Consider the following 9472-nt stretch of genomic DNA (forward strand, 5'->3'; position numbering starts at 1 on the left):
TGTTCCCGAGTTCTTTGTCTATCACTGGGCACATGATAAGGACAGAAAGCAAGGGAACAAAATGGGGGGGACAGTGGAATGGCTGCAGCCCGGGGGAGGGGTGCAGCATCAATGCTCTTCATTACAGCAGCATATATCCATATGGTTGGCCTACATACTGCAGGGTATGGACATGTGCTTCTCCTGGGGGAATTAGATTCTGCTGTTATCTTGCTTTTTTTTTCAGAAGCCCCCCCCCCCCCACACACACACACACACACAGACCCACATTTATAGGTGTATGTGAATACACAATATGCACAACCATGCGCATTCATACTGAAACATGCAGAGGAACGTAAAACAACTCTCTCACACAATAAACACACACACACACACACACACACACACACACACACACACACACACACACACACACACACACACACACACACACACGTCTTTATTATTGTGCCCACCTTAAGGAGGATACCTCTCCCTCCTCTGCGGCCTCGGTGACCCTCAAGCTCGCCAAGGGAACGCATGTCCTGGGAGTGTAGAATCAGGCCTCATAGAACAGACAGGGTTGCTGCGTGTACACTGTACATGAAGTCCATGAAGTCCATTATTTGCGAGTGCTGGAGACCGGTGGCCTAGATTATAGCGGTTTTGCAGGCTTGGGCGGGAGGAATACGTCAGTCCGACGTCTCATTACTTCCGACTACGTGGCTACGTTAGGGTTAGTCTAGAGATAGGGTTAGTAATGGGTAGAGTCGGACGAATGTAACGTCGGAGTAATGCGTGTCGGAGCAACGCTACGCACCCGGTTTGGGCATCTGTGAGTCTACAAATCAATCTGACAACCCGAAATACAAGCTCACAGCTTTTGCTATTCTTGAACATCTCTGAACATGTGTGAGCATTTTGTCAAAAAAAGTATGAAAATTTGTACCTATAATGATATGACCAAAATACAAACGGCATGTTAAAAGGACCAACTTAAAAAGAAGCATCTTGTTTAAATTGTTCCATTTATCCTTGTGAACCTGAGCGTCTCTATTCTGGAGTGGACATTCGGCAAAAACTGCAGATATTTTCGGCTAAAAGGTGTGCTGTAGAGGAGAATACTAGCAGACCTATACTGTAGTATGGGACAGCAGTTAACTGATTATATCAGGTCTATATATAAGAGGATGTTCAAGGAATTCTCTATGAATAAGTAGAAATTCATGGTTGGCTTGGTAGATTGAAGTCCATTGTGTGTATTTCTATCTCTGTGATGGCCCTCTTGGGGGAAAGGCCCTCGGCATGAATAACATTGTGGGCCCCAAGGGCGAGTGCCCTATAATTATACTACAATACCCTGGAGACCACTGGGGGGCCTGGCCCATTAACGCCACAGTGCTGATGGACTGCTGGTAATTGACAGAGCGTACGGGAGAGAGGCGTGCTGTGTAGGCGAACGCCAACAAAACCCGGGCCCCTTTCTCATTTGAACACTGGAAAATGTCCGGGGAATTAGATCGGGATATTCTCCGGTGTTGGCCTTTCACACATGTAGAATCTAACAGGAAAATGTCACTTTCAGATACATTCACACACATGAAGATAAATAGCCTGTTTGATAAGGTGAGGGGCGGGGTCTGGGGTGGTAGATACATACATATTAGCTATTCCCACTTAAATTTAACACAGGCACAGCCTGAGGGAGATGCGAGGATCAAATGCAAATCTTTTTTCATTGAATACAATGAATTGCTTGACATGCGGTCTCCCGTTGATGCACCATATACAAAACACAAACGAAACCATAGTATATTGTTGATCTTTCCTACCATAGTAGGTCTACTGTAAAGAAGACAACGAGTTACAACCTAGGCTACTTTTCAAGCCATCCTCCGAGCTGGGAAAATAACATTGGTCTTGTACAGACAAGTGCACACTGCAGGGAAGATGTTGTCTATAATTTAGGGTGACCATATATTCAGCCGCTCAAACCGGGATGCGAACCACTGTTGCCTAAAACCGGGACCCTAAAAGCAATGTGCATGGTATCGCGCACGCGCGTGCCCATTCTCTAACGTTCGTGCACATACACGCAGGGTTGCAGCCAGTGAGTGATTGACAAACCGCCTCAGCATTGAATTCAGACACGTGTTTTCTGATTGTTTAGGTGAGCATGTTTTCATGAAAAGAACATGATAAATGTCTATGCAACCACTGAAAACAGCTATTATTATTTTTATTCTGGCGAAAACTGGGACAATTTTGTACTGAATGTTGAAAACCGGGACATATTAGTGTTTTAGAGATATTTGTCGGATACTGTCCCGAAAACAGGACAGTACTGGCCAAACTGTGATGTCTGGTCAACCTATAATTTCTAAAGAGACATTTGTGTTTTGTTTCGCTCATGAGCCATTGATCATGGTAGTTTGATTGTTTCCATATACTCAAACACTAATAAAAAGCAGAATGAGAGAACTGGTTTTAAACCATGAGTAAACCCTTAAGTCAATTAGGGTCCTGCCAGCATAAAGCCTGTTGCGATCTGTGTCCGATTCTGGAACCGTGCTTTCATACATACAGCCCCTGCATGGGTAAAAGTACTACAGTACACACACGAGAGAGAGAGAGACAAGAAGCCATGTTTACATCCAGATGTTTATGATGGATCACATCAGAAAAAAAAGAACCGTGACAGATCACATGTTTACATGAAAATGATTCTATTCTGGAAATTCATGTCAAGCTAGACTCGCAACACCTCAGTAATGTATGAATGGCTGCAGTGGGCGGGAGGGTAACACACACGCGCACACGCGCGCGCACACACACACACACACACACACACACACACACACACACACACACACACACAAACACACACACACACACACACACACACACAGCTGGGTCTTATCCACAATTCATTTAGCTGTCAATCATAGACAGACATGCTGTCTCCCCCTGGCATGAGAACAATGCATCACAACAACACAGTGGAGCACACACTTGTTACCACTGCTGTCTGTCTCTCTCCTCCTCCTCCTCCTCCTCCTCTCTTGTCTCATCAGTCTCATCATTTCTTTTGTTTGGGGCCTTCCAGCTGTCCCTCACTCCCTCGTCAGTCTGCCTGCTTCACCTCTCCCCCTCTCTCTGTGTCTAATGCGATGCACTTTCTTTACTGCCTGTCTTCTGCAACCCCCCCCCCCACACACACACACACACACCTTCCATCATCTCGACACAAACCCACGAAGTGTGAATGAAGTGTTGTCTACTGTAGATGCACAGTAACATCTGCACTAGTCTCTACAGTCTATCCAAAGTCGTACAACTTATACTGTATACTGTACCCATCAGGCTCATGCAGGGCTGGCACTAGATTTTATGGGGCCCTGAGCAGAATCTCCACAAAGACAGGTGTTTGACACAACACAAGCTCCATATTTGGAAGTAAAAGAGTGAAACAAACCAGGGATGTGCAGAGAATGTTAAGAGAGGCAGGATCTGCAATTTCTAAATGGGCCTTCTGGTGAAAACATCGAAAATAGCAGACCTCCAAGCTCACAACGCATCGCAGCGACGTGTTGTGAGCTTGGAGGTCGGCAATTTTCGATGCTTGATTTCTACACATGAGAGGGCAATTCTTTCAACATGAGATGCTGCATTCAAGTTCAGGAGAGTTTGGACAAGGCAATTCTCTTGAATGCTGCCTTCAGGTATGGCATGGAACAAGGGCATTTGCATTTCTTTCACCACAGTAAAAACTGCATTCATGGTCTGGAAAGGGCACTTTTTACATATAAAAGGGCCCCCCTTTTATGGCTATGTGTGCACGTGCCTGAAACAAACTGTTGGGTGTTTTCTTTTTCCGACAATGTTTATTCTCCAGGTGGGTTAGCTTCCCACTGCGGGCGAGGTTTGTGTGTAGCGGCAATGCTCTCTACGCGTGTTGTTGCTTTTTACGCTGGCGTTACTCAAACAGTAGCAGGATTATTTCATGTCAACAATCAAGTAGAACTTTCAGAAAGTAGGCCTACGCCTGATAGATAACTTAAATAAAATACATTTTGATCTATAAATCCATAACCAAAATAAGACTCAGAGACAGCTAAGGACTATATCTTGAATCGTTGTATTTTGAAGAGAGCAGACAAGGAAGACAAACAGTGAGCTACCATCCTGGTGGCAGCATTCTATTCTCTCTTCCAAAGATGTTGGTAAGAAATTATATAAAGAATACAGTATATGACCGTTAGATCGTGGGACTCATTGATTGGTTCCCATGTCATAACAAGACAGAGACACGTAGAGTCCTGGTAACTTTCCACTAGCCAGACTTTGCAGTACAACCAAAACATGGTCTCAGGGTAACAATGACCTATACTGTAAGTTCAGACAGTAGTTCACAGAATTTAACCTTTATGGTCATATAATTATGTATCATAATTCATATCTAACAATCAATATGAATTGATAAAAGGATGATATTAACCATAACAAAATACCTATCAACGCCTAAAACCCAGGTAAAATAGTATGTCATTCACTATAGGAGAGACCAAGCATCAGAAAAAAATAAGCCTCACCACACGCAAGCGTGTAGTGTGTGACTTAGATGGTCAGGAGCACAAAGGATGGCAGGCGTGATTAGGAAGGGATTACCCATTTATTGTATACAGTAGTGAAATTGGCAATTTCACTACAATTGGCATGATAAGAAACATGTAGCTTACATTTGAAGCAGTTTATTCTTGTTGGTTATTGTGTAATGGAGAGTTGATTTCATTTGTCGCTATATGTAAGCTACATTAGAAGCTTACACCATCATCACATATGGATCAAATAAATACATTAACACACCGTTTAAGTGTCATATTCACTTGTAGGTATATGTATTAAGTGCTGCTATTTGTTGTTTTGCTTACCTTGTGGTACACAAAACTATGTCTTGTCCAGTGATAAGTTGACTTGATATTAGATGAAGTCAATCCATAATGCTTCTCGATAAACACATACGTGTATTTTGTTTGTTAAAATGGGTATGTCATGCACATATTTTCCCAGTTCATATGACAAAACTTGATGAAACTCACATGCCGCCCAGGTGATGTCATATACACTAATCATTATGATGCCATGAATTTATCTAAACTAATAAAGTGATGATGTTGGCATGCATATACGTGGCTACAGAGAAATCAAATAGCTATTTTTAATGTAGCTCTTACAATATATTTTATGATACCATTGTGAAGAAGGAAGCAGTGTTTGATGATGGAAGCAGTGTGGTGGAGTTTAAAGGAGAGATGGGAAGTATATACTTCTGAAATTAAGTCTTTGACGAGAAGACTTAAGAGAAAAAAAAAAACATTTTCAAGCGATAGAAATGAGCGAATTATCATTGTAAACCACTGCTCCTGTTGGGTACTGTGGTCGGGTTGGGCGAATGGACAAGATTGCCGGTTATGGAGAAAACTGGATCTCTTTTGGGGAGAGAACAACACCAACTAAAGGTGAGACTCCTTTAGTCTCGGATCCGCACCTGGGACCATAGTCTGTATTCCCTTTAATAAACTACACAGGTTCTGAACTGAAGCATGGGGTCAAGAGTTACAGTCAGATTTCAAAAACACCCCACAACGAACAAGGTTAAAGATAGCAAACTTTAATACAATTACCCCCATACACAACAAAAAGTATGAAATAATAATAATATCACTTCAAAACAATTAAGCAAATATACAGAGGCAGTAGCATATAAGAACACCATTCAGTATACTCTATGATCAAAATAATTCCACCTCTATTGCATCTACTGTAGTCATCAGAATTACAATACAAACGAAAGAATGCAGGCTAGAACAAGATTAGTGCTCAAATTCCAAAGCAGAAGTGGCAGATAATCAGTACATAGCAGCGTAGTATCTAGTACACATTCTACATACAGTTTGCCAAGAAAAATAAAACCTTAACCTTATTTTTATTATGTAGCTTAAAATAGATTCTGATACCATCTTGATGATGGAAGCAGCTGTTTGGTGATGGAAGCAGTGTGGTGGAGTTGAAAGGAAAGATGGGAAGTAGAGCAGATACTGGTGATACTTCTGAAATTGATAATTAACACAATTACTGCCTTTTAATCTGAAGGTTGCTAGGTGCCTTGGTTCCGCGTCGTTTCCTCCGTCGGCCGCCGCTATTATTTTGAAGGGCCGGAAGGGGGTTGTTATTGTTTTTTTGGATTATCACTTGACGGCAACGATTACGTCATCTAGTCACATGACAGTGTGAGCCCAGAAGAGAAACATGGCTGCGCCCAGCCGTGTGTATTGTTTACATTAGACCTGGATCAAAATGTCTCTTTTGGAGTAAATTAAGTCTCTTTATGGGCCTCTCAATGGATTTACAATGGAGGACGTTCACTTCGCGTGCACGCCCGACGTGCGTTGTAAACAAATCGCGGACATTACCGATGCGGGCGGGTGCGGATCGATGTACAGTAAGTAATAATAACTTTACTGTACAGTAAGATTGACAGTCCTCACCGTCAACGGCGCCATGGTGTTAACCCTTTCAATGACGGTGAGGACTGTCAAGGGCAGCAGAACAGTTAAAGTCTTTGGTGCCAATTTCAGTTAACATACCAGCTGATATGAGAAGCAATATCATGTTGTAACAATTGTGATTAGCACAAAAATAAACGATAGCATCAATCTCCTTTGAGCCACTTCAAACCTAAGAAACTTAAAGTGCAAATTCTTCAATAATTATTTAAAAATGGCATGTTCGGGGTATAGGGTGGGGGTAGATTGTTGGGGCAATATGTAGCACAGTGTGCACTCAAACTCTGAGAGGGTAAACATACACCCATAAATACACACCCAACACCGAGCTCCGTCCGAAGACCGAAGTTCATCTTGAGAACTTTGAGATTTTCGTTCGATCTTCGGGCTTTCTTTGGATTTTCAACCCAGATGAAAAGTTTCAAAGATAAAGACTATAAAGAGGAGAATGGACAGCAGGCCGATCCAGCGGTTTATTAGATCCTACATCCAGATGTTTGTTCCAGTGCAGACAGACAGTGTGAGGGTCTATAGATCTAGTAGAGCTGTGCTTGCAGACAGACAGTGTGAGGGTCTATAGATCTAGTAGAGCTGTGCTCGCATCAACAGAAACGGTTTCTGAATGATATTTGAAAACAATTGCCAGTATACCTTGAAAACGCTATAGGCCAGCAATGATACAGTAAAGATTTAAGGTAATTTAAAACACTGAAAAGCGTTTTGAAATTAAGCATAAAACTGTTTGTATATTTCTTTTCAAAAATACCGCTAAGAGAAAAAATAAATAAATCTAAAATTCAGCCCAATCAGTACTTTGGACAGGCAGTCCCTCAGTCCAGTTATACGTCCACTCCTCCTTCTGTTGAGGTCCAATACATGGTTTCCTTGGGGATCAAAGGACAAATAATAAGTCAACATCTCCCCCCCCAAACCTATGGCCTATACTCTCAGCAAACACTGCAAACAGCACTGTAACCTGACAATAGAGCAGAGAGCAGAGGGGAGAAAAACAGACACCTATAAATGCCCCCCATAGCAATACATGTAAACACCCGGCTGGGTTTTCCCTGTCCTCTTCCGCCTGACCCCGGACTCCCGGCGGTGGTAGTTCTCCTTCTTGCCAGGCCTGCATCCTCTGCCCTCTCTGTTCTTCTGCACACACCCCCTCTGCACTGCAGTCTGCCTCGGGCTGCATGTCGGATTTTATGCGAAAACTTCTCAGATTATGGGCTGCATGGTTTACCCTGGCCCAGGTGCACCTAATCAAGCAGGTGCAGGTCATTGCAATTAAAGGAAAAATACTAATAGGCAAGCTTGTGTGTACACAAAAACATTCCCCCCTCCCCCTCCCCTCTATGACAGGCATCAAATTAATACTTCCTATGGTTAATATGAGCATCAAATCAATAGTTCAAATGTGTGTGTCTTCTTTTTTCTTTTTTTGCACATGCATGCCATAAATTCCATAGGGATAGATCACACATGGTTTTATGACATCATCAACTTGCGACGGGCATTTCCCCTATGGACGGGTTTCTGGTCCACGTTACACTGATAAGAACTAGATGTGTGCGCAGGTCGGAACCAGAATTAGCCAATAAAACCAGCGCTCCCCAAAACAACAGGTTTGGGGATTGGTAGGAATTGATTACATGATACAGTCACCTGTGCATTTAGTCTCAATGTTTGTAAACAAGAAACGGGTCCATTGAGTGAAAGATTAGCTAGAAGAAATATAATATTTAAGGTGTTTTTAATTTTACATTGTAGTTATAGAGGACAAATATAATGTATTAAGGCATATTTGTCGTATTAGCCAGGGATACTTTTAACAGAGATGGATTGTGTGTAACTTCTATTGGTTTACTTGGTAAAAAGGAAAGGAAAAAAAAGGAAAAACTAGTCAGGAAAATCCTTTTTGTGTGCTGTGAAGTGAATATGTTATTGTATTGAGCTGTGTTTGACTGTAATGCTGACACAACCTAGTCAAAATCATTTAGGAGTTTCTGAATTAATTTTATAGATATTAATTTCTGTCACCTCTATCATAATATGTGACCCAGCAATGCCAGCATAGCAGAGGGGCAGTCATTTCGGAAAGCACAGCTTTAGACCAGCCCTGAAATTATTATTATTATTATTATTTTTTTTCAAAAATGTGATAGTCACTAAAGCATTTCATAAATATCAGGCTACATTTCACTTAAACGCCAGAGCTTAACTTTGAATGTAAATAAGACTTTTTGAGCGGTGGTCACAACGCTCCTATACGTGGCCGTGTGTGTGGGTCTCCGTCCGTCCGTCCGTGTCTGTATGTAGCCCCAAAGTTTGGCACGCTACTCCTCCCACAGTTTTTGCACCACACACTCGCGCCATATGTCAAATCGACCGGCTTACTCGGGAATCGTGTGCTAGTAACTTGCTAAGAGAAAGGTTCTATAGTTTAATTGATATTAATTTATTAGTGAATAAATTTTCCCCATTGACTTATAATGGGAATTGCAAAAACTCACATTCAAGTATTTTTCTCTCGTAAACCATAGGAGCTACAGTTTCAAACCTCGGAGAGGAGATTCATAATGATTTTAAGAATGAATCCAAAAATAATTACATCACTCGGCCTCATGGTGGCGCTATAACGGCCCACTTTGCGTTTTGTCCCGTAACTCTGGAATCGTAGATCGGAAAATTAAAATTATTTTTTCCTTGGATTCCTTGGGTCAAGACGCATCTCCCCATATAGGCCACACCCATTTGCACCAGGATAGATTTTCCGCCATCTTGAATTTTCTCCAAAACACACTATTTGGTCCTTTTCCTACATATTTTCTTCAAATGTCACAAAAATCGGTACACATGATCTATGAGGTGGGTAAACCACCGCTCAGTTCACACGGGTGTGATTTTTGGAGCTGTGTGAAGCA

The sequence above is a fragment of the Nannobrachium achirus genome (assembly GCF_963921795.1).
Source record: "Nannobrachium achirus genome assembly, chromosome: 23".
Lineage (NCBI taxonomy): Eukaryota > Metazoa > Chordata > Actinopteri > Myctophiformes > Myctophidae > Nannobrachium > Nannobrachium achirus.